Source organism: Pleurodeles waltl, chromosome 6, assembly GCF_031143425.1.
Source record: "Pleurodeles waltl isolate 20211129_DDA chromosome 6, aPleWal1.hap1.20221129, whole genome shotgun sequence".
In the NCBI taxonomy this organism is placed as follows: Eukaryota; Metazoa; Chordata; class Amphibia; order Caudata; family Salamandridae; genus Pleurodeles; species Pleurodeles waltl.
In genome coordinates this window covers 719239429-719265134 of record NC_090445.1, presented here as the reverse complement: position 1 = coordinate 719265134, position 25706 = coordinate 719239429, and the positions used below count along the sequence as shown (strand labels likewise).

Genomic DNA, 25706 nt, shown 5'->3' with positions numbered 1-25706 from the left:
TCCTCCGAGCACACAGAATCACTATCCTCTCCTACGCAGATGACACCCAACTCATCCTCTCCCTCGCCCGCAATCCCACCACCACCAAAACCAACCTACACGCTGCTCTCCTCGACACTGCCAACTGGATGACCACTAACCACCTCAAGCTCAACTCCAACAAAACCGAGATAATCATCTTCGGCCCCAACAAAACCACATGGGACGGCTCCTGGTGGCCCACCGCCCTAGGCCCCGCACTCATCCCCGCAAACTACGCTCGCAACCTCGGCATCATCCTGGACCCCTCCCTCTCCATGACACAGCAAATCAATGCTCTAACCTCCTCCTGCTTCCACACACTCCGCACTCTAAAAAAATCCTTCAAATGGATTCCCCCAGAGACCAGGAAGACAGTCACCTGCACTCATGCACTCATCAGCAGCAGACTAGACTACGGTAACGCCCTCTATGCCGGCACCACAGTCAAACTCAAACGCAAACTCCAGAGAATCCAGAACACAGCCGCACGCCTCGTCCTTGGCCTCCCCTGCCACGAACGAATCTCACCACAGCTCAAATCCCTTCACTGGCTCCCCATAGACAAGAGAATCACATTCAAGATCCTCATCCACGCTCACAAATCCCTCCACAACACCGGCCCAACCTACCTCAACGAAAGAGTGAACTTCCACACTCCCACATGCAACCTCCGATCAGCCAACCTCGCCCTAGCCACAGTCCCCCGCATCCACCCCACCACCACAGGAGGCAGGTTCTTCTCCTACCTCGCCCCCAAAACCTGGAACTCCCTCCCCACCAACCTTCGCAAAACCAAAGACCTCCTGCTCTTCAGAAAGAACCTCAAGACATGGTTGTTTCCAACAGTGACCCTCCTTGTCCCCCCTTTTCCCTCCCCCCCTCCAAGCACCTTGAGACCCTCACTGGTGAGTAGCGCGCTCCATACATTTTTTTGATTGATTGATTGATTGATTGATTCAGAAGACACCAAATTCAAAAAGCTTATCTCTTTCAGATTGTGAATCACAATTATAAGAGGAAATAAGGTAAACCCAATGTTATTGAATGGGAGAAATAGGCCTTCCAGTAGAAAAAAACACTACTTTGGGAGTTTTTCATCACCAGGGCGTATAAAACTTAAATGTACATGTCCTACTTTTTAAATACATTGCACCCTGCCCTCTGGGCTGTCCAGGGCCTACCCTAAGGGTGACATATATGCATTAAAACATCCTAGGCAAAAGGTTTATTTTGCCACGTCAACATGGCAGTGTAAAACTGCACACACAGGCTCTGCAGTGGCAGGTTTGAGACATGGTTAGAAGATTACTTAAGCTGGTGGCACAGTGAGTGCTGAAGGTCCACAAGTAGCATTTAATTTACAGGCCCTGGGCCCATGTAGTGCACTCTACTAGGGACTTTTTGGTAAATCATATATGCCTATTGGGTATCAGACAATGTTATCATGATTCAAGGAGAGAGCACGAGCACTTTAGCACTGCTTAGCAGAGGTAAAGAGCACAGAGTCCTTTCCTGGTGCATGTCTAGTTTTGTGATGTAATCCTCAAGTATATCTCGTGATTGTGTCTTGTCATACTGATGTGGCTTACAGCTGTTTGTGATGCTTGCACTTTTGGCTGGTGGATTGGGCTGAAATTTGGCTTTCATTGTGGTTGATGCAGATTAGACGCTGTTGGCAAGATGGATCCTGAGCAAAAGAAGAACAAATGTTGGTTGGTCTACGCACCTCCTCTAACAACTTATGTTATTTTTCAGGATGTTTTAACAGACTTCCGGCCTTTTCTCCTCTGTTGCTTCCCTGTGATGTTTGGGTGTATTTCAAGCATTTCTTAGTATGACAGGCTTTGTTTGTGATATACACGCCCTGGACTATGTCCCTGGTATACACTTTATCTGTGACTCTTAGAGGATTTACTCAGGCGACTGATGTGATTGTGGAGATATTGCTATTGCTGCACTCATCAAAGCATGGCCATTTAAGTAGTTCTTCATTATTGTCCAATTGCTTTCATTGGATTGTGACGTCTGTACATGTATCTACTAAATTCTGAGCATCAGTTCTATCACAAATTCATCAAAGCCGCACTTAAAATCTTTTTCACTGTGTTTTAGGATGAAATAAAAGTTGGACTTGGAAAGTGCCTAATACGCAGTTAAATACATTTAGCTCATAACTGGTATAGAGCTGTTCTATAAGGGATAGCATTGGTGATTTCAGATCAGCTGCCTATCTACTTCCGTGTGGGGTTCCTCAGGGCTCTTCTCTGAGCCCTACCCTATTCAATGTGTACATGTCTCCCCTGGCCAACCTTATACGGTCATTTGGCCTCATACCAACGTCCTATGCTGATGACACTCAGCTTATTATACCTGTGGACAAGAATTGGAAGGAAGCAGCAGATCGCTGCTATAATTGTATGTCAGCTATTAATAATTGGATGGGCAAAAACTGGCTGAAATTGAATGGGGCAAAAACCGAAATTATTTGCTTTGGATCGGGGATAGAGCGCTAGAATGCTTGCTGGTGGCCTGCTGAGTGCGGAGCCCTCCCCATTGCCATTACCTCTAGCAGAAATTTAGGGGTCATCTTAGATGATCATTTATCTTTCAAAGTTCAAGTTAAACAGACTTCGGAAACATGTTTATGGATTCAGAAAATGTTGAGGAAACTTTTTCCCTATTTGAAACTAGAGTGGAAAGTTACAGTTACTCTGGCCCTGATTATTTCTAGGCTGGACTACTGTAATGCTTTACTATCTAATTTGGATTATGTTTCAATGAAAAAACTCCAATTGATACAGAATATGGCCGCTAAATCCATTTTAAATCTTCCTCGTTCTGCCTCAGCCACTGGTAGCCTTAAACATTTGCACTGGCTTCCTGTGGCTCAACGAGTAATTTTTCAAATGTTGTGCTTGACCCACAAAGCACTACATGGCACTGGTCCCCACCATTTGGTCTCCCAGCTCTGCTGGTATGCTCCCAGACGTAATCTAAGGTCTCACAATGCTTTTATGATCCAGGCCCCACATACTAGGAAAGTCAAGGGGGGGGGGTAAGGCCTTTACTGCAGTCGCAGCTAGACACTGGAATGATCTTCCTATTCACATCAGAAAGGAACCCAACTACCTGAGCTTTAGCAAATTGATGAAAACTCATCTCTTCCCGCGCTAATTTATGTTCTCTTATCTTGACTTTTCTTCTTATTTTCTTCTTCCTCTAGCACCGTGTTTCAGCTCTCTCTATCCTCACCTTTATTTTTAGCGCTTCGATGCTCTGAGCCGTAACGTGCTTTACAAGTCTCATCTACATACATACATACATTTCAAAAGTAAACAAAATAATTACTTTTGTCTGCCATTAGTTGTGATATCATTACTGCCATTGTGTTTGTTGTTGAAATTGGCTACAAATCATTTCAGAACTCAGGGTTTGGGTTGACTAACACTGAAGCATGCAGCCTCCAGCGACGTGATTTAATTTGGCAACCGAGTTAATATGTTTTTCCACTCACATACATGTTTTTGGTTTTAATAGATCATACCATGGTGTGTCTTAGAGAGTAAACAAGCTGTGAACGTTTTTGAAAAAAAAAACAATATCCTTTTACCAATTTTTATGTATTATTCCATATGTTACTGCCTGGTGTCATTAAGTATTAAGTAACATTATTAGGTGACCTTACTTTTGTGACTAATGCTACCATTATTCTTGAAATGTATGTATGTTTGTCCTGCCCCTTCCGTGTTCTGTGCTCCATGAAGCATTTGTGCATTTCACTGCTTTGTGGATCTGTAATGTGGGGACATAGCAAAATGGAGTACAGAAATGTCTTCTCCTACATTTGGACAATGTTTCTTTCAGTACGGCATTCTATACCACATAAACACCGTTTTACCTGTCTGTAAATCAGTTTTTAAGTCTTCTATTTTTTCACTCACCTCAAACATCTCATTATCTTGTGAATAAATAACTTTTCTATGTTGTATGTACGACGAAATAGTTGACAAAGTAGTTGCATGCACTTTTCCATGCAAATGATTATAACCATCCAGTATTTGGCTTGCTATTAATGCAGATTTGTTCTTGTCATCTTCTGGGTACTGGGGTAAACACCACTGCGTCTTTGCAGGATCACTGGATCTCGGTTTCTTTTTTTTCCAAGTGTTGGATGAGCTGTAATATTTCCAGGTGTGTCCTTTCCTGCATTTTTAACAATCTGAGACTGAACTATCCAATTTATTTAAACAAAGATGAGCTTTATTTAATATTGCTAGGAGTTCCCTTCTGGGATTTTGGGAACAAAAGCCACCAAGGCTATCGAACCATCCACTTTATATAAACATTAAACATTGTGATAAATCTCATATTTTCTGCTGATCTTATAGAGACTTTAACAGTCACTCAGGCAGAGAAACTCTGCTTAGTGGACATGATGAGTGTTTTTAAGGCAACCAAGTACCAAGCATGAAGCAATGAACAATTCTCACCAGAGGTGTTTGCTTGGATGCTGCGTCCGTAGATTGTGCTCACAGGCAACAGCTTCACACTTTGCTTGCAACCATATATCATTTCTGCTCTCTCCTGACACTTTGCCTGGATCCCCGTGTTGGATGTGTGCAAAGTCTGCATCCAGCTGGTTGAGGAAGAATGGGTTCATCTCTCGCAAAGGGACACGGGACACTAAGGAACTGTCTTATGATTCTATGCAGCACAACACTCTCAAATGAAGAAAAACATGCTCAGAGGTTCAAAAATACAGTTCAGGTTTAATATGAGCATCAGTAGCAGTCGGCAAGTGGTAAAGCCTCTCTTTACCTATGCACACTCAACAACATGTGGAAGGCAGCCCTACAGCACCCCCCAACAAGTCTGCCTCTATTTCCAGGCTATGTGCAGCAGAAATTGCAAACCTGCCAGATAAAATAATAACCTGCCAAGTTTGCAGGAGTTTACATTAAGAAGTCCATAATTGTATCAGTTTTGTCCTTCAGAGTTGCTGCAGTTGCGGTCCATCCAGCCAGGAGTATGTGTTCCAGCCGACTCTCTGTTCTTGTCTGATTTATTGCTCCAGGCTGGGGAGGGGGCGTGCTTTACAAACTGACGGGCTCTGACTAGGCTCAGATGAAAATTGACCAGGTGACCTTTGCAGTATCTGGAAAACTAGGAATACATTTTTTGAGATGGAGCACCATGCAGAAGTACATCATGTGAATTTGCTGTCAACCCAATCGACATTCAGAATACACATACAACCTACAGTGAAAATAGAAAATAGCAATGAACATAGATGGGGGCGCCATCTAGCTTGTTCGTAGGGCACCTACACATATTGCCTTTAAATGTGTTGGAGTTCATTCAATACATACAGCCATACCATGGTGCGTTTTGCCACTGACTTCCTCAATAAAAGTTTAGCTCTGTTTAAATTATATAATTTTCAGCATTAAAGAGGAGAGCTCAATTATAGAGAAATGCTTTCCCAATGGGTAGTGGTAGTCTAAATTGAAATACAAAATCTCCTTTTATAAGGAAAATTCCTTCTTATCCGGTTCATCAAATTCATCAGCCAAGTATCAGCAAGGAGCCATGTTGTAATGTCACATTCACATTTTATTAGTAACTTACTGCAGCCCAGCCAATGCGTTTTGTCCAAAGAAGGACTTCATCAGGGCTGTAAATTTAAAAATAGACATCAAAATTGTACACAATAAAATAAATAAGACATAACAATTTTCATACATTACATAATTTACCACAGCATTATATACATATATAAGTGGTATCCCTTAAACGCATGGCTCCCCTATATATCACCCACAATACCCCCAACTTGTCACTTAGGTTCTCATTATCATAATGAGGCTACTGGATTTGGGCAGCAGAATCGCATAGATTGTGGGGTACTAAGTATAATTCCACACCATGTGACGCCTGTCGGTCTAATCTGGGTTTTCCAGGCTAACTAGCAGCGCCCCATCTCTACCCAAGAGCAGGGATGATTATGGCAACTGGGCACATGACAAGAAAGACTCCTCAGAGGGAATTGTGGTCGATCAGATCTCGTCCCTTTCTCTCCGTTACACTAGTCTCACACAAGCAAAGACAACAGAGGCAGAATACAGGTCAATAAGGGTTTAGTGAAGTAACTGCATCTTAGATAAAATGGCATGCATTGCAATATCTAGGATGATAAAACACAATGAAGGCAAGAATGTGACAAGGAGAGTGAAACATCAAAACAGCCCCACCATACTGTCACTAGGAGTGTTGTATAGTTCTCCTACCTACGCTATGTTCGAGCACAGCATAATAAGCCTAATCCGCCCTTCAGGTTTCCCCCTCAGAAAACATCATCCCTCATACCGTAGTAAGGAAACCTATAGTATAGAAAGACACCGTCCCCATGTAGGACAGGGGTTCGGCCATCTAAGCAAGCAGCTGTGGCGAGGCAATCAGCAATCAGCATGCCGTTGTGGTTATCTGGCTGGAATCTCTCTCTTATAGGTTTGAGACAAAGGGGTGTTTTTATAATAAAACAGTTGGCATTCTAAGAAATGGTCCTCATGTATGAGTGTGTGTGTTTCTGTGAATGTTGGAGACACAGAGTATCACCTTTGTCGGCAACCCTATCTGATTGTAGCCTTGAAGAAAGCACAAAGTGAAATTAATGTCCTACTGAGAACGTAATGCTTTCCTAGGCAAAAGAACAATTAGAGAGAAATAAAACATCACCGCAAACGTGGCTATTGCTAGGAAAGTAAAGTGATGCTGAATAAAATGTAACTGGGCTAAAGTGCACAATGGCAGGCCTAGTTTGCTAAAACAATGTGTCTAAAATATGGCTAAAATAGCTCTACAACACCCTCCATATGCCGGTTCAAAGGTGGTTTAAAAACTTAAAATAAAATAAAGCCTAATAAGAACCTATCACTAAAAAGCATGTAAACATAAATGTCAAGAGTGACAAGTTAAAAGACACTTGAGCAGGAATAAAAAGGAAAATTAAAAAATTCAATAGTGGCGCCACAGAAAGCCAAATTCAAGGGTGAGTGTAATTTTGAAAGTTGCCAATTATATCCGGGACAATCGAAGCGAGGAAATGTTCTACTTCGGCAGGCAGTAAAATATCCAAATCGTTTCCGAGGAAAACCATAGAGCATTTGTGTTCCAAAGCCTGAGCTCCAGCTGAGTCAGCACCATTCTGTGTTGAGTTAAGAGTCACAGTATCCACAAAGGGCAACTCATAGGCGGCTTCCCGTAGCAGATGCACCCTCAACGCACATGTCTGATAATGAGCCCTCATTGAGAACATCAACAGATCAGCATCCAATGAAAATAAGCACTGCGTAGAAAGACAGACTTTCAGTGCACGTTCAAAAAGCCCCCAAAGGCATAGAATCATGAGCTGCACATAATCTAAAACTGGTCAGAATGACAAGGACCAGTCGCACTCCAATTGTTCCAGGAGTGATGCTGCAAAATACTGCATCATGCATTCACAACACAGTTATTCTGTTGGAAGTACTTTCAGTCCTCCTTGCTGTGAAGGGACAGCCATTGCACAGAAAAAGTAGCAACTGCAAACAGCCACCTATCATAGCCAAAGTAATCAGAAATCACCCGAAAATCCTCCAAAATATTGAGTGTATGGCTGAAGGTATTAAGCCAAATATAGAGGAGAAGGTGTGAATGAATCCAAAACCAACAGCCTTAAAGAAATGCTCGATTCCAGTAGTACTGGACTCGTTGAATATTCGTCCCATGAGTTCACCAAAGTGTCTTGGAAAATTTGTGCTTAAAAGGGACGGAATCTCTGTCGATGACCTCGCAACCTGAAGCGCATAGGTCTTGCATGCTAACGTAAGCACCACATGTTTTTGAAACAATAAAGCCTTGTGCCTGCTCAACTTGTCAAAATTCATATCAGAAGTAGCAATATGAGGCCAAAGGTCTGCTACTCCTCTTTGTTGTGTAGGGAGAAAGAGGACATCCTGCAACATGTAACAATTTGGGAGACCGAAACGACATAAGTAATTCCGGCTCACTTTCCACAACAGCTCTCACTGTTAAGGAGCACATAGCTGCCATTTGAGAGCACCTGGAACGCAGGTCTAAACTCCCTTCAGATAACAAGCCAAATTTGCATTCCCCGTGCAAGGACAGCTGTTTACAAACCATCAAATGGCTCACAGAAGTCTCCCATTCACAACCGCTAAGAAAGACCTCTTTCATGCCACTGAAAAATTTGTACGAAAAGGTAAGCTCCTGCACCTCGTATATATAACTCTCTCCCAGCCTTTCATATCTGCCTACTGGAATGTGTTTCAAACAGGATTTGAATTGAAGTGTTGAAATAGGCAGATTTATAACCCCGTGTATTAGTCATTCAGCAGATGGTATTTCAGCCACAGTAAAAGGCAAATTTTCAAATTTCTTGATGTTTAGCATGACGTAAGTCGCTTCCTTCTTGCCATTATTTGTGCTGCCAGGTAACGCAACCTGCTTTCAGTGTTTGTAGTGTCCAACCCAACTGCATAATGGACCTTAGTTGACTCTGTCCATGGTGTAAAGCTGACATGTCACTCTGTACTATATATAATGCATAGGATACAATGTTGTTTAAAGTGTATATCCGGTCAGACAAGGTGTTAATCCCATTATCTACAACAGCTAATTCTTTCTGTAAATTTTCCTGATCAATTTGCCTTAACTGGGCAGCCACTTCTTGTTGGGAACTTTTCCAAGTTTCCTTGTAACTGCATATAAGAGGCATTTTCTGCATTGTTTTCTGGGGCCTAACAGGAAATCCTGTAAATCTGTTTCATTAGATAGGAGATTTAGGTAAGCTTTAACAGCATCTAGTTAGGAACTTTTCAACCATAGCTGGCATAATTCTCCTACACTATGGCCCTCATTATGAACCTGGCGGACGGCGGTATTTTGGAGAAGAGTACTGCCAACAGGCTGGCGGTACTCTTCCCCAAAATATGACAATGTACCACTCCGTCCGCCAGGGCGGTAAGAGCCACCGGGCTGGAGACTTCAGTCACTGCCCCACCCGCGGGATTATGACCCCGCCTACCGCCATGGTTTTCGTGGCTTCCTTACCGCCACGAAAACCATAGCCGTAGGCACTATCAGTGACAGGGAATCCCTTCCCTGTCACTGGTAGAGGTCTCCCCTTACCTCCTCTCCAGGGTCCTCTACAACCCTCCCCCTCCCACTCCAGACCCCCCACAACATATACGCACATTCACGCACCATCATACACCTGCATACACACACTTATACCCACATTCTCCCACGAATGCGTACATCCATTCACACATACATCCACACACACTGACATACATACACACACCCACGCATTCACACAATACAACATACACGCACACTCACAGCCATGCATGCACACACACACATTCCACACGCCACACACCTGCATGCACGCACACACAAACATATACCCACAACCCCCCCACACACACACACACACACAACACCCTCCAACCCTCCCCCTGTCAGAGCACCCGACTTACCTTTTGTGAGAGGAACCTCCGGCAGGAGACGGGATGGGGCGCTGCTGCCAGCAGCAGCGTCTGCCAGCAGAACACCGCCAGGCAGGATCATGTGTCATGATACGGTCTGTGGCGGTCTACTGGCGTGGCGCTGCTGCTGGCAGCAGCACCACCTTACCGCCGTCCGCCGGAGTGGCCACAGCTAGAATTCTGACATCCTTCTGTCGGAATTCCGGCTATGGTCATAATATGGCAGACGGTAGGTAGCCGAGTCGATGGTGTTTTGGCAGCCGTCACCGCAGCGGTAGGCGGTCAATACTGCCAATGTTATAACGAGGGCCTATATGTTGTCACTATACCCAAGTGTTCCGAGGACACATAGTGAGGGTCCCGACAATTTGTTCTAAAACCCCCAGTGGAGTTTACAAACCATGTATGGTACCCATTGGTGTCTATAGGCCACAACAACCACCCACCTGGACGTGAAAGTGATGTGTTAAATGTTCCATAATTTTCCTACACTATATGTTGTCACTATACCCGAGTGTTCTGTGGACACATAGGCAGGGTCCGGCCTATTTGTTCTAAAAACCCCTGTGGAGTTTGCATACTGTGCATGACACCCATTGGTGTCTACTGGCCACAACAACTACCCACCTGAATGTGAAAGTGATGTGTTAAATGTTCCATTCTGGACCCATTCATCGAGCTGATTTTCAGATGCATTTATATATTTTTGCCATTTGTAAAATTTTGCAGGTGTAGGAATACTGGGAGCATTTCCAGAAAAATATGCAAACTTTTCAATATACGTTCTGGAACACCCCAATGGTGGAGTCGGACAGTGTTCCCACTGTGTATAGTTAAAAATAGTCTTTGGGGTACTTGCTCTGTGAATGAAATGATGTCCATAATAATTATAACAGAACATATCCCCATAATTTTCTTTGGATTGATTCACATCTTCATGTTCAAATACTGTGTAAAACTGTAAATCAGACATCATGGAATCAACTGTTTTCACATCCCAACCATCAGAAACAAATCCAGGTGTAATTATATTGTTCATAGAAAGTTTGAATACATATGGAATTTGAATGACCTCCGTTGGGCCATATAAATCAAATAATACTTTATCCCAACAATCCTATCAGGAATTGGTGTGGCAGAAATGTTCACTAGGGACAAGTCTCTGAGAACTTTGTGTGATGAAAAATGTGATTTTAAGACCTCATCCACCGGTTCAACTATGGAGCGTTCAGGAAGGTAATGACCATGTATATTTAAAAAGAAAAGAATGAGAAGCCGAATCCAAAGAACAAAGGCAAGTGCAGTTAGTAAGAACCATAGGTAGTTCCATGGAAGAATAAAGTCATTCATTTTGAGCCAAATTATCAGCCTACGTACACTTGACAGTTCTGTTGCAGTAGAGGCAGATGAGTCAGTGAAAGTGTCATAGATGTCGTCGGCAAAACATCCAGAAACAGTTTGTGCAAAAAATGAAGCCATGTTTGGAAGAGGAAAACTTACAGAAGACTCTCTCAATGGTTCATAGTAGACTATGCCATCCGTTTGTGTAGAATTTGAATAAAATTGATCAATATTAGTAGTGTTATTTGTAGTAGTAGAAAATAGTGGAACCAATGAAAGCTCATTTTCCACCATCCCCAAGGTCAGAGAGGTATCAGCGTTGCTGCTGAAAACCTGTAGAGGAACATCCTTGTCAACAGTGTCAGGGATTTGGGTACTACCATGAGTCCCCTAGGTCTGCTGTGCAGGATCGGACACATGGTGTAGCTTGACATTGTTGATGGAGATGAAGTGATTTTCCTTAGAACCAGGCAGCGGTGGTAGAATGACAGTTCTGGTACCATGTATTCCCAGGACTGGAACGGGTGCACGAGAAGAAGGACCAAACTCCTTTTTCACAGCAATCTTTTCACGCACTAGGGGCCAGATGTATCAAAGCTTTTTGCATTCGCAAACGGTGCGAATGCCCGTTTGCGAATGCAAAAAGCCCTTTCAAAGGCATTCTGAATGCAATTTTCAGGAATCGCTAAAATAGCGATTCCTTAAAATTGCTACCCTGTTTAGAGAGTCTGTTATGCTATTAATTGTGTTTGACCAATGACTTTGTGTTTCACCACTGCGCATATTAGTTGCTCAATGTTCACCAGTAGCACATTACATGTTGTATTCAGTTTAGCTGCCTATTGGCTTTAACATGGCATTAGACATTACATTTGGTTTTCAGGTTAGCTGCCTAGTGGCTTTAACGTGGAGTTAGGCATTGCAGTTGAGACATTGCAGATAAGCTGTGTTTTTCCAAGCTGTGTTTTTCCACATGGTTGACCACGCTGTGTTTTTCAAATTGAATTCACACCAAACCCTAGCTGATAAGAGAGCGTACATTTGGTGTTTTCCTTTCTGCTCAGCCTTGGGAAGAGGAGGGGTCTAGGAGATCTGGCCAGTCTCCAATGGCTTGTTTCATTTCCCGAGTCTGAGAGGAAGGGGCACGTTTTTGTAACGGTGGCCCAGGGCAGCAGAGGAGAGCTTTCAGGACTTCAGACAGGAGCGGACGTCAGCTGCCTGTCTCCCGTTTGGGTGGAAAGTCTCTTCCTTGCAGTTGAACCGGAGTCATCAACTTGCAGGCATAAGAAAGATGAAGCGGAGTGATAGGCCCTACGTTGATGCAATTTTGACTTTTATACTTTGCTTTGAAGTTATTCTATAATATAATCACATGTATTTGCTGTGTACATTGCAACTGAGAAGTACTTTGATATATTTTGCTTTCAGTGCTGCGACTACTTTTAAACGTGTGCTTCCAGCCTACTAATCTCGTCTTTCAGGAACCTTGTGGTGAAGTAATAATAATAATAAATGTCTTCTTTAAACTAAGAAGTGCATTCCAGAGAAGTTTTGTAAGCTCGGTCATAAAATAAGAGAAGGAAAGCAAAACATTTTGGCGTTAATCAGCAGTTTGGGAGTCGAATTAGGGCTTGGAAGTGCACTATTTAAAAGTGTAATTGTTGTAGTTTAGAGAATTAAAGAAGCACAGCAGACCATGTTTGAAAATGCATGTGAAGTTAAATTGCCTTATGGTGCTGTGAGAAACATGTTTTCTTGTTTATAGGACTTCGTGAGTCTTGGGATGAGTGCTTTGACAAAGCAAAGTGTTTTCATATGTAGAAAATGTGCCTTTTGAAAGAAATTATGTTCCTTTTGTTCTTGACAGAAGTGTTTTGATACTTGTGTCTGCTTACCGAAAAATGCAGGAGAGATGTAGGCAGTTAGAACATGAAAATAAGAATTTGCGTGAGCAAATGAGCCAGAACACATTATTGCAAGATGGGCAAAACTATTGTAGTAGAATCTGGCTTTTCCCATTCCAGTAATCTGCAGAACAGCCCATGGTTGTTGGCAGTTGAAGTTCATTCCTTAACAGATTACACTGAGAATAAAGTTAAGAATGTTATTTGCAGACCGCTTTTGCAAAGTACGATGTTTAAAATTAATTCAGACAAGGCAGCAGAACTGTCGCAAAATGTGCAGTTTCTGGGAATTCAGTGGAATCCAGAAAATAGACAGATGTTGTCACAGGTAAAACAAAAGATTTTAGAGTTTCTTACTATTTGCACTAAGCAAGAGACACCGAGTTTCATGAGCTTGTTTGATTTTTGGAAACAGTATAGCCCTCTTCTGAGTGAAATCTTAACACTTTGGTACAAAGTAATTAGGAAAAAACATGAGCAGCTGCGCACTTTTGATTTGGCAAATGAAGTCATTCAGACTTTAGATTTGTGCGCAGTGCAAGAGGGAAACACTGATTTACATGTAAATCAGGAACAGGGGAGGACACGAGTGCCCCTGGAACTTTGGATTAAGCTTTTGACTGGTTATTGGGCTCTAGTGAATGCGGAGCAAATGACATTAAATGATAATGTAATTTTGAAACCTGAAATATCAAGCATGCAGTGGGTGATGAGTTCACCTAAATCTCACAATATAGGACAGGCATAGGAGGCTAGTATCATGCACTGGATCTGGTACATGCAAGAGAGGGCTAGAGTCACTGCAGCCCTACATGAACAGGGGTCACAAGCCCCTTTTCAGGATGAGGAAAGGATGCAGAGAGTACCACAGATAAAAGAGTCACCAGTGAAATTGAGTGCACCATTTGAATTTGTGTCCTCTGAGGATAAAAAGCGTGCTTGTTTGACTAATGATTCATTGAGATGCATGAGTACTAACAGACAATGGAAAGCAGTGTTATACAATCCAGTTACTGAAAAGTTGTTATCTACCACAGGAGAAGGAACAAATAACCAATATACAGAGTTGTGCAATGTGTGTCAGACTTTAAGGCAAGAGCTGCTTGAGATGTGTAATTTTTACACTGATTCTTGGTTCACTGCCAATGGATTAGCTGTCTGGTTTTCCACATGGCTTGTAAATAACTGGCTCAATTCCCTTGCACATGTTAAAGAGAAAAATTCAGAGACAGAAGTGTCCACCCAGAGTTCTGACTTAGTGGGGATGGCTAAGTGGGTGCACCAGAAATGTGGACATCTGGGAGAAAAAGCCACTTACAGGTGGGCAGAGATTAGAGAGATGCACATTCCCTTAGATTTGATAAAAACTGTGATTTTGCAATGTCCTATTTGTCAGCACGCGCAACAGAGATCTGTCCCACTAACAGTCAAAGATCAGTTGGGGAGAGGAAAGTTACCAGGACAGATATGGCAAATTGATCAGGTTTTAGGGGGAGTGATTGCTGCAGATTACCAAGTCGAAATCAAAATGATGCTGATAACTAGAAGATAATCTGATTCATTCATACAGATTATAGACAGAATTGCCCAACTTGTCACAAGTGAAGTGACTGGAGGTTTGGTAAAGAAGGAGTCTGCCCCAGCCCTTCTGACACTGCAAGGAAAGGGAAGCTGTGGTGCAGCAGATAAAAACCTCAGTGCTAAGGTGTGGGTTGAAGCCCCAGGTGACCTTCCAGAACATGCAGAAATTATAACAAAGGGCCCCAAAAATGTCCAGCTGATTATAAATCAAGGAAAGGAAGAAGAAGGGCACATTTCAGATGGCAAATGTTATTTGCAAGAAAAGTCATACTTTTTTATTTTGCAGATCCTACCACGACTCGCCACTGACCATTAGTGTGCTGTGTGGTCTCCCTTCGGGTGTGTGGGGTCGTGGGAGGGACCAACCCCACAACCTGAACCTGATTGATGAAAGTACAAACCCCATGGATCCATTTTGTGCAACTGCCGCCTTCCGTTCAAGTTCTACATGGGATCAATATAAAGTTTGTCAACTCGTTTGATTACATTCTTCCACTGGAACTAAGCAACCTTACCAGTTAACTGTCTGTGCTTTTTCGTGTGGAACTCTGACTTTCACTTACATTCCAGCAAACCTTTCAGGTGGACCGTGTACCTTTACATGAGTAAAACTCATGCTACATCAACTTGCTGTTTTAGAGACACTATTATCCCAATCAGAGTATATAAGCTTCAGTATTTTCATTGTAGATGTATCTGATGTGAAAGGTTATGAGATCAATATGTTAATCCACTTCCATTGCTTTACAGTGATTGCTTTTATCATTCAAATCTGATTTGCTTATAATGTTTTTGTTGTTGTTTTTTGTTTTTGTTTGAAATAAGAGGTATGTAAACAAAATTCATTGGTCAGAGGGTGGAGTGTTACGCTATTAATTGTGTTTGACCAATGGCTTTGTGTTTCACAACTGCGCATATTAGTTGCTCAATGTTCACCAGTAGCACATTACATGTTGTATTCAGTTTAGCTGCCTATTGGCTTTAACATGGCATTAGACATTACATTTGGTATTTAGGTTAGCTGCCTATTGGCTTTAACGTGGTGTTAGGCATTGCAGTTGAGACATTGCAGATGAGCTGTGTTTTTCCAAGCTGTGTTTTTCCAAGCTGTGTTTTTCCACATGGTTGACCAAGCTGCGTTTTTCAAATTGAATTCACACCAAACCCTAGCTGATAAGAGAGCGTACATTTGGTGTTTTCCTTTCTGCTCAGCCTTGGGAAGAGGAGGGGTCTAGGAGATCTGGCCAGTCTCCAATGGCTTGTTTCATTTCCGAGTCTGAGAGGAAGGGGCATGTTTTTGTAACGATGGCCCTGGGCAGCAGCGAGAGGAGATCTTTCAGGACTTCAGACAGGAGCGGACATCAGCGGCCTGTTTCCCGTTTGGGTGGAAAGTCTCTTTCTCGCAGTTGAACCGGAGTCATCAACTTGCAGGCATAAGAAAGATGAAGCGGAGTGATAGGCCCTACGGTGATGCAATTTTGACTTTTATGCTTTGCTTTGAAGTTATGCTATAATATAATCACATGTATTTGCTGTGTACATTGCAACTGAGAAGTACTTTGATATATTTTGCTTTCATTGCTGCAACTACTTTTAAACGTGTGATTCCAACCTACTAATCTCGTCTTTCAGGAACCTCGTGGTGAAGTAATAATAATAATAAATGTCTTCTTTAAACTAAGAAGTGCATTCCAGAGAAGTTTTGTCAGCTCGGTCATAAGAGAAGAGAAGGAAAGCAAAACAGAGTCACAAATTGCGACTCTCTAAATAAGAAATCGCAAATAAGGAATCCTTTTTTGCAATTTCTAAAGCACATGTATGAAGCAATTCCTTAATGCGAATTGCCCATTAAGAAATCACTATTACCACCAAGTTCAACTTGGTGGTAACCATGTGCACATTTTAAAAAAGCCTGTAAAATGCATTTAAAAAATTTACATGTAAAGCACACATGCCCTATTGGCATGTGTGCACCTTACATGTTGTTAAAAAATGTTTTGGGGTGCAGCAGAGGGGGCCTTAGGCCCCCAGCACCCTGGTCTTTGCATTTCCCAAAATTGCGAATTCCAGTTAGGAATTTGCAATTTGGGACATGCAAAATATTCGCAAATACGGGCCGACAGGCCCTTAGATGCGAATGGGGGCTGTATGGCAATTTGCGATTCGGTAATAGCATTTGCGATTTTTAAGAAATCGCTATTACCGAGTCGCAAATCTGATACATTACATTTTGCAAATCTGAAATAGCGATTTCTTAAAAATCGCTATTTCCCAATCGCAAAAGGTCTTTTACATACATCTGGCTCTTTATCCCCAAGTTTTGGACTCCAGACGGTAGATGTTACTGGTACATCCCTTATTCCCAAGCAGGCAGCACTGGCAGATGCGTTGTCCTCACCAAACTGTTATAAGTCCTGCAAGACAGTGACACATTCATTTATGTCAAAGGGTGTATCTGCCGCCTCCACGCCAGGACCATCAAGATCTTGAACACACATTTGTGTTCCAAGCAGGTATTCCTATGAAGTACAACCCCCCCAGGGACCTTCTGGGCAGATTGTTAAGTGCTCTCTGGAATCTGTACAGGTGTGTAAGACAACTACAACCCATGCCTAATACTCTGGCTGTTAAGGATTGCTTTAAATCTCAATTTCGTCACTCCATGATACGATTTCCCTCGGGATGAAATGGAGACGAGTAATGTAGTTGGACCCCTAATGAAGCCATGGTGTCCCGGAAAGCCCTTGAGGCAGAAGAGGGCCCTGGTCCGAGTGGAAAGCCACAACAGCATATGTGCAGATAAAGACTTGCAAATCTTTAATAACAGTTCGAGCGTCAGCCGAGCATTGTGGCCAGACCCATAGAAATCTGGTGCATGAATCAACAGCGACTAAGATGTATTTGTATGCACTATCAGGTATCAGGGGACCACAATGGTCCAAGAACACACATAGTAATGGTTTGTTGGAAATTAGGAGGGGTGTCTGCGGTGGACGTTTGACAGTGGATCCTTTAATTTGCTGGCAGATGTCACAACAAAGGACATACTGCTTGGTCTGCTTGAAGAGACCTGGTCACCAGTAACATGCTTGTAACAATGAAATTGTATTCACTACACCAGCATGGGCAGAAGCAACTCCCTCATGCGCTGCTTTGATCAATTCTGGTCTTTATTAGGAATAACACAATTTCCCACCCCTCGTATTACTGCTAGGGCTGTATTAAGGCATGGTATGTGGTGGGAATATTTAGCAGGATATATTTTAGTAAGGGCATGCCACCAGCTGAAGCTTTCACAGCTGCCAGTGTTTCATCACCCAATTTTGTTCTAGAATGAGTTACTGTAGCGACAGAAGCTGTAGCTACTGCTGATTTGGTTCTTCATCAGCCAAGGTGTTGCCTGCAACATGTATTCCAACACACTGATATCCTAGTGTATGTACAACATGGAGGTTGGGTAGCGTTTCCTTCAGATCCGCTACTTTCCCCCACAGAAGTCTGTGTTTAATGGATGTTTCCTTTTGGATCGCTGAACCCATTCCAGCACCTGTGATGCAGATATTCATTGAAGGACTGGACACAATAGTACGAATCCCAGACAATCAGGATCACCTGCTCATGATCCGCATTTTCCAGTGCCATCACCAGAGCCTTGAGCTCTGCAAGTTGTGCAGTGCAGTCCTCTAGGGTCTGTGTGTAATATGTTGTGGATGGAACTTGCCATCCTACATGTATCCACTCAGGACTGTGCAAGCAGTGGAATATTGATGTTTGGTGCCTATAGTTGGTTGGAATGAACCATCAGTGTACAAAATTGTCTGATATTGTTCAATAGGCAATGTGTTTGCTGGAACTGGATATTCAAGTTCATATTGCAAAAACTCTTGGGTTTGTTATTTTGAATCAAAAATATAGTGGCCGTCAGAGACATTGCCCATTGGATCCAACGTGGCTGTAGTGCTTTAGCATTAGGAACGCTAGTTTGGTAACAGCCTCGAGGGCTGGAATCCCCCATATGATGATACGTTTCCTGGGCCTGAGGTCTCTCTTTAATGGCAGCCATGTGAACAGCAGTGAGAATTTTCTCAGTGGGAGCAAAGCGTTGTTCAGCTGTAGAGTACAAGTGTGATTTGTATGCAATTGGGACAGTCTCACCCTCATTGAATGTTACATAGGTGAAACCAATGGCACCGGCAATTACTCTGATGACCAGATGTTTTTTGTTGTCCCTTGTATGTAGGTGTTTGCTTCAAGCATGTCTTTTTGTAATGCTCTGAGAATGCATGTGTGTTCGACTGTCTAGTATTTGCTGGTAAAGTCAGGATGAATTAATTCATACTATGGTTTAATGCGTTGTGCATAATATGGAATGAATGTTCTGCCAAAAAATTAAAAGCACAATAAGGACTGGAGCTTTTTTATTGTGATTGGTGGTTGTAATTGTGCATATCTTTAAAAAAGTTGGGGCGCAAGGCTCTTGCCTTCATCTGACAGTTCGCATCCCAAAAACAGAACACTAAGAAAGGCTATTTTTGTTTTTTTTTAATTGAATTTTTAGCCAAATTCGGCAAATCCTACAGCAATGCGGGCTGCCCGTCTGGTATGTTGCATGAGGTCATCGTCTGTGAGGTAGATGTCATCCACGTATGACAACACCTCAGGGTCAATGTCATGTAAAATAGATGGAACACGAGCTGAGAACAGTCCTGGACTGTTCCTGTACCCTTGTGCGAGTCAGCAGATTTTTTTCTGACAGCCTAAAGCACTGAAACTTGTTAAATCCCTACTTTCAGATGCTATGTTTTGGCAGAAGAACCCAGTGGAAATATTCAGGGTTGTTTAGTATTTTTTGTGCACTATATTGTTCATAAGTGCTGTGCTGTGTGCATTTTGTATAGCAAATTTGCATGTGTGACTGTTTAAATGTCTGTAGTCTAAAACTATTCTATATGAATGGTTGAGTTTATCGACCGGAAATAAAGCATTGTTCATTGGTGAAACACAGGGTTCAATTACACCCTGATATTCTAATTGTTTGAGGAGTTCCCTCACAGGTGCTTTAGCTTCATGCTTTATTGGATATTGGGGTTGAGGTTTAGGTTGGCTTTTAATTGGTATTACATGATAGTGGGAATCTTTATCACACCCTACGTGGCTGCAGCATAACTCAGGTGCCTGCGCCACTGCCCAATCAATCGCATGTATTTCAAAAAGCTTTTTGGGAACAAGGGGCGAGAAGGATTTTTCAGGACTCTCTTCTCCATAAGGGCGATCACAGACAAATTCTTGTAGCAAATCTTTTTTGGGCAGTAAAATATCATAAATGGTAATGGCGCGGTCCCAAAAGATAGAGTTGATTGTGTGTTCAATGTCTCCCTCTAACTGTATAGTTACTTTATAAACCATGTTGGGTGTGGAGACATGCATGTCTGCAGTCTCAACTTGTAAGAAGTCATCAGTTGCTTTCACTTCCAGATGCTCTTGAAGATCCCGGTGAACTATTGTGGCCTCTGCTGCAATGTCTAGCAGTGCCAGTGTCCACGTCCTGTTCTTCAGTAAAGCCCTCTTCCTGAGCGGCATGTCGTATTGCAGCTGCTGCCACCCTTTTCTTTTGAACTGGGGATTTTGTTAGGGTAGTTCTTTCTTAACAGAAACTTCAGACGAGCGTTGTGAGTCCTTTCTCGGTTTCAAATACTCTGTTCGCTGCTCTGACCGCCCACCTCTCTCACTGCATTTTTCCGGCAAGCCCTGAAAGGAACGAGATTGGCGTGTATCAGTATATTGCTACCTTTCAGGCGTTTTTATATTATCTCTATTTCTAAGATCATATCTATTCTGAGGGGACTCCTCTTTCTTTTTTAGGTGTTTTTTATTTATCCCAGCACTTTTTAGAACATTCAGGTGCTTGCTCAGTAGAATCTTTATTAGATTTTCCTTGTAATTGTGGTTTAATTGATCTGGCCCCAAGACTATCTCAACCATTATTGGAGTAGGTCTCATTGATAATCTCTGGCAGCTCATGTTCTTGATCCTGTACAGGAACATCCTGGAGCCACATGCGCACTGCTAGTGCAACTGCTTCCCCTTTAAGTTTACTTATTATGATTGAAAACACAGTGGCAAAGTTGCCCATTAATTGCATCCCCAAATCCAGGGTTGGGGCAGCCCCGTATTCATCTTGAATTTGTTTTACCACCTCTGGAAGATTGGTAAGTGTTGGTGTACCGTGTGCGATAGTATAGAGCATGACAGATATCGTGCCCTATGTGTTGCAATTATCTAATGTAGGGGCCATCCCAAATGGCAAGCACATAGTGAGGATTCTATGTTTGCCCTGAGGACCCATGTGGGGAAAGACTGCTTCCAACGCATTTATTTTTTGAGCTAACCAAAACGGAATTTCTTCCTGCTTGGTGAGTGCTTTACCCACAATCGAATGTACAGTTGCTGGGTTAATACCTGGTGTAGCTGTGAGTGGCTCCACTGAGGCAGCACGCGCTGGGTTGGTATTTAGTGTTTGCATTACAAACTGTATTAACAGTCTGTATATTCTAAAGAGCTCTATAAATAAGTGGTGGATCTCAGCTATCCCGCTAAGGTTGCTGCATCAGGGTGTGTTGTATGTGTGGCCAATAGAGGCCTGGTCAGTCCATTATTGCTCAGAGGAACTAACCTAATGTGTAATATCGTATGTTGTTGGAGCGCCATTAAGCCACTTATTATGGTCTTGATAAGATAAAGGTATTTCTAAATATGCATATGCTCTGTATTGTGCAGGTATGTTTGCAGGTGTATAATGTTGGAATGTGTTTGTGTTCCCATCTGCTGCTGGAAAGGTGACCCAAAAATATAAAAAAATTCCATTCTGTAGGCTGGATGAGCCTCAACATCAAATGTTACTCGACCCCCCTGGGCTATTAGGCCATTTGCCAATAAGTGTACAGTAAGGACAAATCGGAGGCGGAGGAAATCGTCCGGGGAGAGCAACAGCTATTCGGATCACAGGTGCAGCAGACATCCATTGAAAGGAAGATGTAGCTATGGCGCAGAATTGTCGACAGGGTTAACGCAGTGGGACAGCATCCAAGAACACGGGATGACATCAGGAAGAGGTGGAGTGACCTATGGGGGAAGGTGCATTCTGTGGTATCCAGACACCAGATTGGTGTACAGAGGACTGGCGGTGGACCCCCACCCCCACAACTAACAACATGGGAGGAGTAAGTCTTGGCGATCATGCATCCTGAGGGCCTCGCAGGAGTAGCAGGAGGACTGGAGTCTGGTAAGGCAAATCTTTACTACTTTATCCCCCCACCCCACCTGCATGCCATCACATACTCCCAGCCTCACCCTCACACCCATCACCCCAACAACCCACAGATACCCCACTAACACAACCCACACATCCCGAAATCAAGGCCTGCATGTAACACCAATGCATGGACACCCATCATCAAAGCATGTCCAGTAGAGAGACTCACTCATGCCCCAAAATGACCAATCACACAAGGGCCAAGCCAATAATGCAAGCACAGGAGTAGAGGGTAACTCACCCAGTGCACAAGATGGCACACACAGATACAATAACTATGCATTTACACCCCAACAGGACCCCTACCCAATGTCACCGGACAGGAGGTGCCAGACATATCCAGTCCCCCCACAGAAGAGGCTCACAGTGATGACAGCAGCTCTGCACACCTGGATCAAGATGACCAACCCGGCCCATCAGGGACCTCAGGACAGTCGGTTCCCCTGACACAGTCCCAAACCACCACTGAACCTCCCCCCTCAGGAAACACCGCCACAGCACCCACCCAGCGGGCCCATTCCTCCGTCCTCAGGACACGTCAATCAGCAGTGTGTCCACCACTACAAGGAATCCAGGCAACCCCACTAACACAGGACGATCAGGGACCTGGGGGCAGTGGCAGTGGGCACACGGTTCAGGGGACAGAGGCACGGGATAACAGGGAAGCTGGGAGGACTGCTGTGCGACAGGGGGAGGACAGGCCCAGGGAACCCACTCTCCACGAGGCACTCTCTAACATCATGGGAGCTTACCACCATTCCCAGGAGACCATGGGCACGGTACTGTCCAAGTTTCAGGAGACCCAGTGGCTGCAGGAGGAACACTACCTGGGGATCAGGGAGGACTTGAAGTCCATCAACACCACTCTGGTCAGCATTGCAGGGGTGCTGGCAGACCTTCTCAACACCAGGAGGCACACAGTGGCACACCAACGGGCCCCTGACACTAGCCTGGACGATGAACAGCCCTCTACCTCAGCCGGCGCCAGTGGACAGGAGGCATTGCTACAGGAACAACAGGCCACCAGCACCCCACCCCGTGCAGATGGAGAACCACCCCGCAAACGGTCCCTGAGATCCAGGAACAAGACAGAGAGCATTGCCAAGACCCCCACCAGGAAATAAGACCCCCTTGAATGTCACCCTTCTGTCCCACTTTGACACCCTGTCCACCTTAAATTGCCATTGCTCCACTTCCTATGCCCCATTGGACAATGCACCTGTGAAACAAATAGACTGGACTCTGCCATGGACATTCCTCCACCATCACCCCAGCCCATTTTACAACCCCCTACACTTATTTGCACATAAATAAACACACTTGAATCACAAAACAAGCTGGAGTCAGTCTGTGCTTTCACAAATGTATAATTGCTAAATCTCTGGAATATAGCAATGTCAATGTACTTGTTCACATACCAATGTAACACAGCTGTAGGCCAGCAGTACACATAGCAGAGGGCACACAGTGGGACCCACATCTGTGAAATGGAAAGGCAAAGTAACAAGTCAGGGTCCATACACTGAGTGAAAATAACAGACTTATGCTAGCTCCAACAATAGTATGAGATGTGGGAAGCAGTTACATCTTCTTACCTGTGTCTCACTGGAAGTATTGCATGATGATGTTGTTTCGGTTGTCAACATCTTCTTCTTCTGCCTCCTCTTCTTCACTGTCCACAGGCTCCACAGCTGCCACAAGACCACCATCTGGCCCATTCTCCTGCAGAAAAGGCATCTGGTGTTGCAAAGCCAGGTTGTGCAGCATACAGCAGGCCACGAGTATCTGGCACACCTTCTTCGGTTAGGAGTATAGGGAGCCACCTGTCAGATGGAGGCACCGGAATCTGGCCTTCAGGAGGCCGAAGGTGCTTTCTATAATCTTCCTAGTTCGCCCATGTGACTCATTGTAGCGTTCCTCTGCCCTTATCCTGGGATTCCTTGCTGGGGTCAGTAGCCATGACAGGTTGGGGTAACCAGAGTCACCTGCAAATGTCGAGGGACAACTGTTAGACACACACTAACCCTTAGGGACAACCCCATACCCAGACACCTATGTCAACTGTGTTGGGCCTTGGCCTCACCTATTAGCCACACACAGTGCCTCTGGAGCTGCCCCATCACATAAGGGATGCTGCTATTTCTCAAAATGTAAGCGTCAAGCACTGAGCCAGGATAGTTGGCATTCACGTGGGAGATGTACTGGTCTGCCAAACACACCATCTGCACATTCATCGAATGGTAGCTTTTCCGGTTTCTGTACACCTGTTCATTCCTGCGGGGGTACAGATGCCACATGTGTACCATCAATGGCACCAATGATGTTGGGGATATGTCCCAGGGCATAGAACTCACCTTTCACTGTGGCCAAATCCTCCACCTGAGGGAAAACGATGTAGCTGCGCATGAGTTTCCGCAGGGCAGGGCAGATAACACTCTGGACAACACGTTAGAGATTGTTTGGGATGGCTGATAGCTGCAATCAGGTCTGGCTCCAACTGGGCACACAGTTCCCTGATTGTTGCACGATCAAGTCTGTATGTGATTATGATGTGTCTCTCTTCCATTGTCGACAGGTCCACCAGGGGTCTGTACACCGAAAGATGCCGCCATCTCATCACCTGCCCCAGCAGATGTGCCCAATGGAGGAGAACAGCGAGCAGAGGGTCATCCAACACTGAGGTATCACAATGTGTTATTTGCTGAAACATTGGTAAATCGCAATGTGCCGGTATCTGTCTGTGTTCCCGGCCTAGATAGGTGTGATGTAGTTTGTATCCATCCCATGTGGCCCCCTGAAATGGCAGCGGCCTGACCTGTAAGGTGGGACAAGGGGAAATGAGGTAACTGCGCTGGCTTTGAACACCGTTGCGGTGGGCGGTCGAAGACCACAGCACAATTCAGCATTGGTTAACATTGGGCCCTATGGGTCCCAGGAGCCAATGATGATGTACGCCGGCAGTGACGGTACGCACCGACGCGGACGTGACTGCCATTTTCTATCTGTTCACTCACTTCATACCTGACCTTCAACAGGAGAGGACCTACACTCCAAGTGCTGTGGCCTGTGTCTGGAAGCGACGATGGCTACAGTGTCTGGGGAAAGGAAGGGGTGCCTGTCGCACCATGACCCCCCTCATGTACTGGATCCTGGCGGTGGCCTATCCGGAGTTGGATGGGCGCTTGAGGGCATCACAGCAGCCACAAGGGGGTGAGTACACTCTCATTCAGCTGACTCTGCGCGCATTACAAGGTGTCTGGGTGGGGGAGGTGGTCCCTTGTTAGGCAGGCTCTGTGGCACCCCAACCCCACTAGTGGTAATAGCCATATACACTTAGTCAGGCTCCTGTGACTTCCAGGTCTGCAGCAATTGGGCTTAGGCCTCGTATCCCATCGGCATGTGAATTTGCTAGGAACTGTTAGTGCATGGCTTAGTGCATAGGGCTGCTCCCTGTGTGTTGTGTCCGCCAACAGTAGTGGTGTTGCATGCACTGAACATGTTTTTCTTCTGTCTTTCCCCCGCCCCTTTTTGTTTTGTCTCCCTGTTCTTGTGTGCAATAGCATCATCTGGTGGAGGAGCAGCGGCACCGGAGCAGGAGGGAGCTGCAACCCACTAGGACCTGGAGGGTGAAGCAACGGAGTCTGAAGGCACCAGTGGGACGGAGGACGAGGGGAGCTCCACGATGGGGACAGGAGCATACACCAGTGACAGCGACTCCTCCTCTGATGGGAGCTCCCTTGCGGTGGTGGGCACCTCTGTGCCCACCGCATCAACAGGTACAGCCGCCACCCCACCTACCAGCACTGCCCTCCCAGCAGCCTCTCAGCGTGTGTCCTGTGCCCGCTCACCCAGGAGGGTGGGTATCTCCTTCGCCACAGGCACCTCAGCCCCTGCCCCAGTCAGCCCTGCTGCCCTCAGTGAGGACGCTATTGACCTCCTGAGATCCCTCACTGTTGGGCAATCTACCATTTTGAATGCAGTCCAGGGTGCTGAGAG

General features: G+C 44.5%; 1 long non-coding RNA gene across 1 annotated transcript in view; it reads right to left on the bottom strand.

The window, feature by feature from the left end:
- Positions 1 to 4401: 4401 nt before the first annotated feature.
- LOC138300201 (uncharacterized) overlaps positions 4402 to 25706 on the bottom strand; it is a 147807-nt gene continuing 126502 nt past the window's right edge. Inside the window, exons 2-3 of the long non-coding RNA XR_011204889.1 lie at positions 5650 to 5695; positions 4402 to 5184 (exon numbers count right to left, since the gene is read on the bottom strand). This is a non-coding gene — a long non-coding RNA (uncharacterized lncRNA). The remainder of the gene's footprint in view (positions 5185 to 5649; positions 5696 to 25706) is intronic.